General features: G+C 33.4%; 2 long non-coding RNA genes across 6 annotated transcripts; both read right to left on the minus strand.

Moving 5' to 3' along the window:
• Positions 1-3,258: 3,258 nt before the first annotated feature.
• On the minus strand, positions 3,259-5,128 carry LOC117324539. Of its 2 annotated transcripts, none has more exons than XR_004532015.1 (3): positions 4,732-5,127; positions 3,590-4,184; positions 3,259-3,305 (listed from the first exon to the last, which is right to left on the minus strand). It is a non-coding gene; the product is annotated as an uncharacterized LOC117324539 (long non-coding RNA). The 2 variants fall into 2 exon arrangements; XR_004532013.1 differs by having other exon boundaries at positions 3,264-3,305; positions 3,739-4,184; positions 4,732-5,128.
• A 2,129-nt stretch (positions 5,129-7,257) lies between these two features.
• LOC117324538 lies at positions 7,258-11,111 on the minus strand. Of its 4 annotated transcripts, none has more exons than XR_004532012.1 (3): positions 9,833-9,847; positions 8,785-9,489; positions 7,258-7,285 (listed from the first exon to the last, which is right to left on the minus strand). It is a non-coding gene; the product is annotated as an uncharacterized LOC117324538 (long non-coding RNA). The 4 variants fall into 4 exon arrangements; XR_004532011.1 differs by lacking the exon at positions 7,258-7,285 and adding an exon at positions 8,723-8,751; XR_004532010.1 differs by lacking the exon at positions 7,258-7,285 and adding an exon at positions 10,221-11,111 and having other exon boundaries at positions 8,758-9,489; positions 9,833-10,154.
• Positions 11,112-14,060: the final 2,949 nt, after the last annotated feature.

Genomic DNA, 14,060 nt, shown 5'->3' on the forward strand with positions numbered 1-14,060 from the left:
TTATGCAAATCATTCAAATAAACAGCTTTATTGGAAAAACATGTTTGAACTTGAATGCTGTAAATATGATTTGCCTGTAAAGTGCTTTTAATTTAATTAAGTTTATATTCCATTAATCGTAGTTGCTTCAAAGTCATTTTTGAATTTGTTTTAAATTCATTCATACATAGCACCGTATGTGAATTTGTTTTATCAATTGTACATTATTTCTTTTTTTACAAGGATTGAGTCTCATGGAATCCTTAATTGAAAGTTTTGTTTTATTTTATGTTTTATTTTTCTATGTCTTGTTGAAAATGAAATGTAATTGTTTTGCAGTTCATAGATAAACTGTGTTTACACCTGTCTGCTACATACAAGTGAATCTGATAAACGATAAATACACTTTGTTACAAAGACACACTGATAAACTATACTCATAGTACTCATCCCACAGATATCAGGCCTCTTTTGACTGTATTTATACAAGTGTTGTGATATCTCAATGTATAATTACCATTATCAAACATTTACACATAAGGATGCGGTGTAATTTTAACACCATCTAACACCTATCAATCGCTAATTTATTGAGTTTGTGCAATGGACTGAATCAAACTGCATCTATAACTTCTGCCTCGCTTAAGCTGCTTGCTTGGAATTGCTTCTTCTAATTATTAAATATATCGACTCCTTAATTAACTCACAAGTTCACGACAAATACAGACTAGAACTGTTCAATTTTAAAATGAAATTGACAGTGCTTAGGTTTGAGGGTCTTTTTTCTTTTCTCAAATATTTACTAGAATAGGAGCCCCCCCCCCCCCCCCCAAAAAAAAAAATTGTTATTTAATGGTTGTTTGGTGCCAGTCATGTATGATTAATCTGTGCCAATGTGTGTTTGATATTCCCTCCGGTAAACCAGAAACCCACCAGACTCTGCTGACTCAATCCACAGATCAGTGGGTTTCCGATGATATCTGTAGTGAACACTTGTGTTAGTCAGGTCTGGTAATAGTAGGATACCAGTATAGGTCACTGTTGTTAGGATACCAGTATAGGTCACTGTTAGGATACCAGTATAGGTCACTGTTGTTAGGATACCAGTATAGGTCACTGTTGTTAGGATACCAGTATAGGTCACTGTTGTTAGGATACCAGTATAGGTCACTGTTGTTAGGATACCAGTATAGGTCACTGTTGTTAGGATACCAGTATAGGTCACTGTTGTTAGGATACCAGTATAGGTCATTGTTGTTAGGATACCAGTATAGGTCACTGTTGTTAGGATACCAGTATAGGTCACTGTTGTTAGGATACCAGTATAGGTCACTGTTGTTAGGATACCAGTTTAGGTCACTGTTGTTAGGATACCAGTTTAGGTCACTGTTGTTAGGATACCAGTATAGGTCACTGTTGTTAGGATACCAGTATAGGTCACTGTTGTTAGGATACCAGTATAGGTCACTGTTGTTAGGATACCAGTATAGGTCACTGTTGTTAGGATACCAGTATAGGTCACTGTTGTTAGGATACCAGTATAGGTCACTGTTGTTAGGATACCAGTTTAGGTCACTGTTGTTAGGATACCAGTATAGGTCACTGTTGTTAGGATACCAGTATAGGTCACTGTTGTTAGGATACCAGTATAGGTCACTGTTGTTAGGATACCAGTATAGGTCACTGTTGTTAGGATACCAGTATAGGTCACTGTTGTTAGGATACCAGTATAGGTCACTGTTGTTAGGTTAATGCTGGTGCCTTAAGTAAAGTTACCATGTGGAACAGGCAAATTGGGTTGGAAACTAATTCATATTCAAGTTGTGACAAAGGCTACAATTTATATTTCTGCTGCTATGTGCCCGAGGCCTCCAATTTCTGTTCTGTTCTGTGTCTTTTTAATCACTTGTATCAGCAACAGAATTAAAAAAACATCATCCGAAGCCTTTGTATATTGGGACATTAAGTATTAATTTGTTCCTTACATGTGGAATTTTCATTAAGTATTTGGTAACAGTGTGGCTGTAATCGGAGTTAATTTGTATGAAACCATTACAATGATATTTCAGGTGTTTTTTGTGTTACATTTTGTAAGAACCGATTCCCTTACACAGATTGTAAATTTCACTCATTTGGTGTCAGATTTGAGTTTGATTTCTGTCACTGATTTACCAGATACATGTTTTGTGTGGTTGTTGGAGTGCCATAGTTCTTCGCTGCCAAATATGTAAGTTATCCAACAGGCAAATCTGTCATATATACAAAACGTTTTACAAAAGATGTACATTTTACCACAATACCAGTGAGTAGAGAAAATATTTTGTTATAGGGAACATGTAATCAGTAGATTGGGGGAACAAAGATGTTCTACGGAACAAAAATATACGATTATCTGGCAAACATTCTTGGTCATCATTGGCTATCAAGATATCACTCTCTGTATGGTGGGGACAAAAAAATTCTACGGAACAAAAATATACGATAATCTGGCAAACAGTTATCACTTACTTTTAGTAACCATCCCTGTACTGGCAGACTGAACCAAGGGATGTAACTGATAAATCAGGATGTTGGCACAAAGACCATGACAGTCACGTAATTAGTGGCTAGAAACACAAATAATGAATGAACAAACTAGCATTAACAATGGTGTCCGCTTTCTTGGTAGAGATATCTGTTTATATAAACAGTGTTAACTCTGATGCAATATTGGAGAACCGAAATATAGTTTTTTTTTTTGTTTTTTGTTTTACATTTTGTCTGAATGTTATAATAGAATTTGTCTTTGTGATATATTTCTTGCCAAATTATGACATCAGTCACTACACCGTCTTAACATCAGTCACCACACCGTCTTAACATCAGTCACCACACTGTCTTAACATCAGTCACCACACTGTCTTAACATCAGTCACCACACAGTCTTAACATCAGTCACCACACTGTCTTAACATCAGTCACCACACCGTCTTAACATCAGTCACCACACTGTCTTAACATCAGTCACCACACTGTCTTAACATCAGTCACCACACCGTCTTAACATCAGTCACCACACAGTCACCACACAGTCACCACACTGTCTTAACATCAGTCACCACACAGTCACCACACTGTCTTAACATCAGTCACCACACCGTCTTAACATCAGTCACCACACCGTCTTAACATCAGTCACCACACCGTCTTAACATCAGTCACTACACCGTCTTAACATCAGTCACCACACACGTCTTAACATCAGTCACCATCACCGTCTTAACATCAGTCCACCACACATGTCCTTAACATCAGTCACCACACCGTCTTAACATCAGTCACCACACCTGTCTTAACATCAGTCACCACACTGTCTTAACATCAGTCAACCACACTTCATCTTAACATCAGTCAACCACACCTGTCTTAAACATCAAGTCACCACCCTGTCTTAACATCAGTCACCACACAGTCACCATCAGTCACCACACCGTCTTAAACATCAGTCATCACACAGTCACCACACCGTCTTAAACATCAGTCACCACACCGTCTTAACATCAGGCACCACACTGTCTTAAATCAGTCACCACACAGTCACCACAACGTCTTTAACATCAGTCCACCACACCGTCTTAACATCAGTCACCACACCGTCTTAACATCAGTCACCACACCGTCTTAACATCAGTCACCACACAGTCTTAACATCAGTCACCACACCGTCTTAACATCAGTCACCACACTGTCTTAACATCAGTCACCACACAGTCACCACACCGTCTTAACATCAGTCACCACACCGTCTTAACATCAGTCACCACACTGTCTTAACATCAGTCACCACACAGTCACCACACCGTCTTAACATCAGTCACCACACCGTCTTAACATCAGTCACCACACAGTCACCACACCGTCTTAACATCAGTCACCACACCGTCTTAACATCAGTCACCACACCGTCTTAACATCAGTCACCACACTGTCTTAACATCAGTCACCACACAGTCACCACACCGTCTTAACATCAGTCACCACACAGTCACCACACCGTCTTAACATCAGTCACCACACAGTCTTAACATCAGTCACCACACCGTCTTAACATCAGTCACCACACTGTCTTAACATCAGTCACCACACCGTCTTAACATCAGTCACCACACCGTCTTAACATCAGTCACCACACAGTCACCACACCGTCTTAACATCAGTCACCACACCTTAAACAACAGTCACCACCACCGTCAACACACATCCGTCTTACACAGTCCACCGTCACCACACCGTCTTAACATCAGTCACCACACAGTCACCACCACGTCTTAACATCAGTCACCACACCGCTAATGCCACTCTTAACATCAGTCACCACCACAACACCGTCTTAACATCAATACACAGTCACAACACCGTCTTAACATCATCACCACACACTGTCTTAACATCAGTCCCACCCACACCGAGGCTTCACACCTGTCTTACATCATCACCAGACACCAAAGTCTTAACATCAGTCACCACACCGTCTTAACATCAGTCACCCACACAACGTCTTAACATCAGTCACCTCACACCCACCACGGGTCACACACCGTCTTAACATCAGTCACCACACACTGTCTTACACATCAGTCACCACACCGTCTTAACATCAGTCACCACACCGTCTTAACATCAGTCACCACACCGTCTTAACATCAGTCATCACACCGTCTTAACATCAGTCACCACACCGTCTTAACATCAGTCACCACACAGTCACCACACTGTCTTAACATCAGTCACCACACTGTCTTAACATCAGTCACCACACCGTCTTAACATCAGTCACCACACCGTCTTAACATCAGTCACCACACCGTCTTAACATCAGTTACCACACCGTCTTAACATCAGTCACCACACTGTCTTAACATCAGTCATCACACTGTCTTAACATCAGTTTACTATACAGCTCCTCATCAGTCACCAATCTCAGAATATATACAAAACATTAATGATATTATTTTGTTTAATGTAGAATTTGTTAGACCAAATCTTCCATTATGAATGACTATATGTGTACTTCTCAAACAGTTATCAGAAAGTCGTTTAAACGACTGGCCATGTCCTCACAAGTCTTCTGTAGAAACTGTTAGAAGTTGTGATACTTTTACAATTGTGAGAAATTAAAACATTGAAATAAAGGATGAATGGTGTTTTTATTCATTTGTTTTAAGTTCAAGGTCAAATCAGTAATAATAGTGTATGCCATATGATGCAACTTTAGTGCAAATTATGTTGATAAAATGTGGGAGCTAGGTTCCTACATGTAGATATCCTGCACCGTCCACATGTTTGATAATAAACCTATTTATTTCTTTTGTAGTTAATAAAAAATGCTTACAAATATGATTTTGAAGTCTTACATTTTGCCGACCCCCTATTTTCTCTTTTGGCATTATGTCTAATTTAAATTTGATGTCTTGAAAAAACAAACATACACTACTAAATTTTCTGTTAATTTTATTAGTCATTAAATTTCTGTCCAGATCTGACATCTTGACTCCTACATATAACATGTTATCTTTGTAAGGGTACACATAAGCACCATTCTCACACACATTCCCTACTTCGTAAACAGGATTTGCGTATTAAAATATACAATGTCATTTGATTTAAAATAGAGGAACTTTAAACAGGGAATGTAAAAGTTGGTTGAAAGGGAGATATACTATATACATCAGCTATAGGATATGAATTAAGTGATACAGCCAGTTTGATACTATATACATCAGCTATAGGATGTGAAAGTACGTGATACAGCCAGTTTGATAGTAGTAGTGTCTGTACCTGGAAAAGGTAGTAGTCTTAAACTTATTATTAACAACGCCGTGTCAGAAAACCAAACCATGAAGACAGCAGTAGTTAACATTGTTTCCATTACTTACACTGACAAAACATGGTGCTGTAACACTATAATGATTTAATCTACACAAATGGTATCCACACCACCACCCTATTTACCCTGATCAACATTCTACATTTTCACTTGTCAAATTTTGAAAAAAAATGCAGCTATATATATACGCGAATATTTATGGTACATATCTTTAAAAGTCACCTATAATATACTCAACTACATACCCTATATATCTTTATATCTACTAAATGATGATTCTACCCTCTCTAAAATAATGGGATTCTGGCCTATTATGTACCAGTTATATCATAATTCTAATGCAGTTATGATATCCAACATTAGATTATTATCATTTGAATAATACATAATTATTTTCATATAAAAGAAATATTTCAAGTCGATAAAAGTCTTGACTAAATTTAAATCCTAGCATAAAGTCCACACCAAGACACCATCTTGACTAGAAGAACTAATGTATATAACATGTACACCTACAATTAGGAATGTCTAATGTATATTACATGTACACCTACAATTAGGAATGTCTAATGTACATGTACACCTACAATTAGGAATGTCTAATGTACATGTACACCTACAATTAGGAATGTCTAATGTATATTACATGTACACCTACAATTAGGAATGTCTAATGTACATGTACACCTACAATTAGGAATGTCTAATGTACATGTACACCTACAATTAGGAATGTCTAATGTATATAACATGTACACCTACAATTAGGAATGTCTAATGTACATGTACACCTACAATTAGGAATGTCTAATGTATATAACATGTTCACCTACAATTAGGAATGTCTAATGTATATTACATATACACCTACAATTAGGAATGTCTAATGTACATGTACACCTACAATTAGGAATGTCTAATGTATATTACATATACACCTACAATTAGGAATGTCTAATGTACATGTACACCTACAATTAGGAATGTCTAATGTATATTACATGTACACCTACAATTAGGAATGTCTAATGTATATTACATGTACACCTACAATTAGGAATGTCTAATGTATATTACATGTACACCTACAATTAGGAATGTCTAATGTATATTACATGTACACCTACAATTAGGAATGTCTAATGTACATGTACACCTACAATTAGGAATGTCTAATGTATATTACATGTACACCTACAATTAGGAATGTCTAATGTACATGTACACCTACAATTAGGAATGTCTAATGTACATGTACACCTACAATTAGGAATGTCTAATGTATATTACATGTACACCTACAATTAGGAATGTCTAATGTACATGTACACCTACAATTAGGAATGTCTAATGTATATTACATGTACACCTACAATTAGGAATGTCTAATGTACATGTACACCTACAATTAGGAATGTCTAATGTATATAACATGTACACCTACAATTAGGAATGTCTAATGTATATTACATATACACCTACAATTAGGAATGTCTAATGTACATGTACACCTACAATTAGGAATGTCTAATGTACATGTACACCTACAATTAGGAATGTCTAATGTATATTACATGTACACCTACACTTAGGAATGTCTAATGTATATTACATGTACACCTACAATTAGGAATGTCTAATGTACATGTACACCTACAATTAGGAATGTCTAATGTATATGTACACCTACAATTAGGAATGTCTAATGTACATGTACACCTACAATTAGGAATGTCTAATGTACATGTACACCTACAATTAGGAATGTCTAATGTATATTACATGTACACCTACAATTAGGAATGTCTAATGTATATTACACGTACACCTACAATTAGGAATGTCTAATGTACATATACACCTACAATTAGGAATGTCTAATGTACATGTACACCTACAATTAGGAATGTCTAATGTATATTACATGTACACCTACAATTAGGAATGTCTAATGTACATGTACACCTACAATTAGGAATGTCTAATGTATATTACATATACACCTACAATTAGGAATGTCTAATGTATATTACATGTACACCTACAATTAGGAATGTCTAATGTATATGTACACCTACAATTAGGAATGTCTAATGTATATTACATGTACACCTACAATTAGGAATGTCTAATGTACATGTACACCTACAATTAGGAATGTCTAATGTATATTACATGTACACCTACAATTAGGAATGTCTAATGTATATGTACACCTACACTTAGGAATGTCTAATGTATATTACATATACACCTACAATTAGGAATGTCTAATGTATATTACATGTACACCTACAATTAGGAATGTCTAATGTACATACACCTACAATTAGGAATGTCTAATGTATATTACATGTACACCTACAATTAGGAATGTCTAATGTATATGTACACCTACACTTAGGAATGTCTAATGTATATTACATATACACCTACAATTAGGAATGTCTAATGTATATTACATGTACACCTACAATTAGGAATGTCTAATGTATATGTACACCTACACTTAGGAATGTCTAATGTATATTACATATACACCTACACTTAGGAATGTCTAATGTATATTACATGTACACCTACAATTAGGAATGTCTAATGTATATTACATGTACACCTACAATTAGGAATGTCTAATGTATATTACATGTACACCTACAATTAGGAATGTCTAATGTATATTACATGTACACCTACAATTAGGAATGTCTAATGTATATTACATGTACACCTACAATTAGGAATGTCTAATGTACATGTACACCTACAATTAGGAATGTCTAATGTATATTACATGTACACCTACAATTAGGAATGTCTAATGTACATGTACACCTACAATTAGGAATGTCTAATGTACATGTACACCTACAATTAGGAATGTCTAATGTATATTACATGTACACCTACAATTAGGAATGTCTAATGTATATGTACACCTACAATTAGGAATGTCTAATGTACATGTACACCTACAATTAGGAATGTCTAATGTATATTACATGTACACCTACAATTAGGAATGTCTAATGTACACGTACACCTACAATTAGGAATGTCTAATGTATATTACATGTACACCTACAATTAGGAATGTCTAATGTATATTACATGTACACCTACAATTAGGAATGTCTAATGTACATGTACACCTACAATTAGGAATGTCTAATGTATATTACATGTACACCTACAATTAGGAATGTCTAATGTATATTACATGTACACCTACAATTAGGAATGTCTAATGTACACGTACACCTACAATTAGGAATGTCTAATGTACACGTACACCTACAATTAGGAATGTCTAATGTACACGTACACCTACAATTAGGAATGTCTAATGTACATGTACACCTACAATTAGGAATGTCTAATGTATATTACATGTACACCTACAATTAGGAATGTCTAATGTATATTACATGTACACCTACAATTAGGAATGTCTAATGTATATTACATGTACACCTACAATTAGGAATGTCTAATGTACACGTACACCTACAATTAGGAATGTCTAATGTATATTACATGTACACCTACAATTAGGAATGTCTAATGTACATGTACACCTACAATTAGGAATGTCTAATGTACATATACACCTACAATTAGGAATGTCTAATGTACATGTACACCTACAATTAGGAATGTCTAATGTATATTACATGTACACCTACAATTAGGAATGTCTAATGTACATGTACACCTACAATTAGGAATGTCTAATGTACATGTACACCTACAATTAGGAATGTCTAATGTACATGTACACCTACAATTAGGAATGTCTAATGTACATGTACACCTACAATTAGGAATGTCTAATGTACATGTACACCTACAATTAGGAATGTCTAATGTATATTACATGTACACCTACAATTAGGAATGTCTAATGTACATGTACACCTACAATTAGGAATGTCTAATGTATATTACATGTACACCTACAATTAGGAATGTCTAATGTACATACACCTACAATTAGGAATGTCTAATGTATATTACATGTACACCTACAATTAGGAATGTCTAATGAACACGTACACCTACAATTAGGAATGTCTAATGTACACGTACACCTACAATTAGGAATGTCTAATGTACATATACACCTACAATTAGGAATGTCTAATGTATATTACATGTACACCTACAATTAGGAATGTCTAATGTATATAACATGTACACCTACAATTAGGAATGTCTAATGTACACGTACACCTACAATTAGGAATGTCTAATGTATATAACATGTACACCTACAATTAGGAATGTCTAATGTATATGACATGTACACCTACAATTAGGAATGTCTAATGAACACGTACACCTACACTTAGGAATGTCTAATGTACATGTACACCTACAATTAGGAATGTCTAATGTATATTACATATACACCTACAATTAAGAATGTCTAATGTACATGTACACCTACAATTAAGAATGTCTATGGATTTCAGAATCCTCGAATAAATCATCATATAATTTAATATCTACATGTATTAAAAATTTTAAAATTTACATTCAAAATTTGCATTACACTTATAATAAAATTCACATGTGATATTTTTTTCTTGGTTCTCTAGTTTTATCTAAAATTCCTTAATATTTTTTTTCTCCTGCCTGTACTTCATAATGATACAAGTGCAATAAAGATTGGGCAAGTTTTCCTCAACAGTTTTACATCAGCAATATATAGTTATATCTTATGGTAAAATAATTACAACACAATGTAGAAATAAACAAAACATTGAAACCAAAATATAGGCTATCAAATGGTGTATATATCTGTAACACTTGGGGGATATGAATTTTAAAGTTATGTTCAGGCCCCGCACGGCCAGATAGGTAGGATTTACCACAATAATTAAATGTATTGTGTGGTAGACATGGCAGGAGTTGGATTATTGAAACGTCAGAATATACTTGATGTTTTGCCAAAGTTTTCCATTAAATGATATGATATCCCGTTGAATGCTGTACATAGTGATGAGTGTGACCATTCTCTACATCCAATAAAACCTAAAAAAACTGTCATAATTTTATCTTCATTTTCAGTGAGGATATCATTTTTTTTGTTCATATTAACTATTCTGTTTGATCAGTTCCATAAAAGGCAGGTTTTAACATCAAATGATAAAATCTCATTAACAAAGAAATTTCATCCTTTAAATACATACAATGATTTCTCATTAACAAAGAAATCTTATCCTTTAAATACATACAATGATTTCTCATTAACAAAGAAATTTCATCCTTTAAATACATACAATGATTTCTCATTAACAAAGAAATCTTATCCTTTAAATACATACAATGATTTCTCATTAACAAAGAAATTTCATCCTTTAAATACATACAATGATTTCTCATTCAAACAAAAATATTTCTCAACAAAGAAAGTTCAGCATTTAAATACGTAAAATATTAACATTTTAACTTTAGTTTTAAGGTGTTACAATGGAATTTTAAAACTGTATACATGTACTTTTTGATGACTTCCTTTGGCAGAACATAACAATTCGGTAAACATCATTATTTTGATGAACTCCAGTTGTAGCCCTAAACAGAGTAATTAATATATAATATAATGGTGACCTGGCACACTAACAACAGTAGTAGTGGCCATAGAAAATATATATTAATAAACTTATGATACGATAAGTTGTGGCCATAGAAAATATATATTAATAAACTTATGATACGATAAGTTGTGGCCATAGAAAATATATATATTAATAAACTTATGATACGATAAGTAGTGGCCATAGAAAATATATATTAATAAACTTATGATACGATAAGTAGTGGCCATAGAAAATATATATTAATAAACTGATGATACGATAAGTAGTGGCCATAGAAAAAATATATATTAATAAACTTATGATACGATAGTTGTGGCCATAGAAAATATATATCTATAAACTTATGATACGATAAGTTGTGGCCATAGAAAATATATATCAATAAACTTATGATACGATAAGTTGTGGCCATAGAAAATATATATTAATAAACTTATGATACGATAAGTTGTGGCCATAGAAAATATATATTAATAAACTTATGATACGATAAGTTGTGGCCATAGAAAATATATATCAATAAACTTATGATACGATAAGTTGTGGCCATAGAAAATATATATTAATAAACTTATGATACGATAAGTTGTGGCCATAGAAAATATATATCAATAAACTTATGATACGATAAGTAGTGGCCATAGAAAATATATATTAATAAACTTATGATACGATAAGTTGTGGCCATAGAAAATATATATTAATAAACTTATGATACGATAAGTTGTGGCCATAGAAAATATATATTAATAAACTTATGATACGATAAGTAGTGGCCATAGAAAATATATATTAATAAACTTATGATACGATAAGTTGTGGCCATAGAAAATATATATATTAATAAACTTCAATTAGCACAAGCATCATTTAACGGGAGGCCTCCACACAAAAAGTGCTAAAATATTAAGATGACTGCTAAAATAGATATGTTGACAGTATATAGTGTAGCTACTAAAAAATGCCACTAACAGATGGGGAATAAACATTCTGTAACAAGTGATATATATACGATAAGACCACTAACGGACGGGAATAAACATTCTGTAACAAGTGATATATATACAATAAGACCACTAACGGACGGGAATAAACATTCTGTAACAAGTGATATATATACAATAAGACCACTAACGGACGAGAATAAACATTCTGTAACAAGTGATATATATATGATAAGGTCACACAAAATTCCCCTGTAGAAATGTAGGAATTACTCACCTCACTCTTAAATCCAAAATTCAAATCAAAGAGAGAAAAAAAAAATTCATCACTCTGAACATTCTGAAATATTTAAAACACTTTCTTACAATTTCTCAGCAATTTTACCAAGCCTATTCAAAAATTCTATTTCACAGCTATGTTTTCTTTGTAATTACTTATATCAAAACTAACGAAATATGAGGAAAAAGTATAATTGATAAAAAATTGTACTCTGTGCCATTACAAAAATGTAAAGAATCGAAGTACAATTAATTTGGTGTGGCTTAAAATATCTATATAAACAATGTACCAAACATTATCAATAAAATATCTATATAAACAATGTACCAAACATTATCAATATTTATTGGTACGAAAGGTCATCATTCATTAAATGGACGGCAGATTGATACAAAAACGTAGGTTGACTACTTAGAATGATATGTTAATTGCACTTTAATCAAAGGTATCACAAAAAACAACATGAACATGGAAAAATACAGATCACAGAATATTAGAAATACAAATCGTATCAAAGGTATCGCAAAAAACAACATGAACATAATCACAGAATGTTAGAAATATAAATTTTATCTTGTATAATGGAATTTAAACAATGTCGGGTGAATTCAAATCTCGTAAAAAAATATATACAAATTAATTTCATGAAAAAAGGTGAAACATTGATAGAAATCTAATTTCTAAACAAAACATTGATTTCCATTTACATGTATACATGGAAGATACAATGTACATGTATATCAATTAGCTCTAATTTACCCTGATTAGAAATGTAGGCTATGCCATAATTAATTGAATGGCAGGGGATGGATTTTATGGTCACACTGTAGTTTGAATCAGGAATACAAACATATTGTACATTTACCAGAAATATTGATCAGTTTCAATATTTTATGGGTGGAGGGCCTCTCAAAAAGGACCTATTCCACCCTTCCAATAAAATTACCCCTAAAACAGCCTACAGTAGGACCTATTCCACCCTTCAAATAAAATCATTCCTGGAACAGACTACAGTGAAGCATATATATACAATATATCTAAGGAACATGAGGTAATTATTAAAGTAAAACTAAACTGTGATATTTAATGAAGAGTCCACCAATTTAGGAGATACACTGTTACATTTCAGTTCTTTTTTAAGTAGAAATTAACAATAAAAATTAAATCTATCTACTTACTGGATTATCTCTATTTCACTTGATCCCCTATATCTACTTTTACTGAATTCATCTCTATTTTGCTTGATCCACTATGTGTCCTTATAAAACATTTCTTTACTTTTGGCCTCTAAATCTCGTTCATACAATCCATCACCTTCGTCTTGTGCCAACCATTTCTTACAAACAAACTGACAAGTTTCGTACAGCGGAACCTTAAATACCAATTCC

The sequence above is a fragment of the Pecten maximus genome, chromosome 3 (genome assembly GCF_902652985.1).
Source record: "Pecten maximus chromosome 3, xPecMax1.1, whole genome shotgun sequence".
In the NCBI taxonomy this organism is placed as follows: domain Eukaryota; kingdom Metazoa; phylum Mollusca; class Bivalvia; order Pectinida; family Pectinidae; genus Pecten; species Pecten maximus.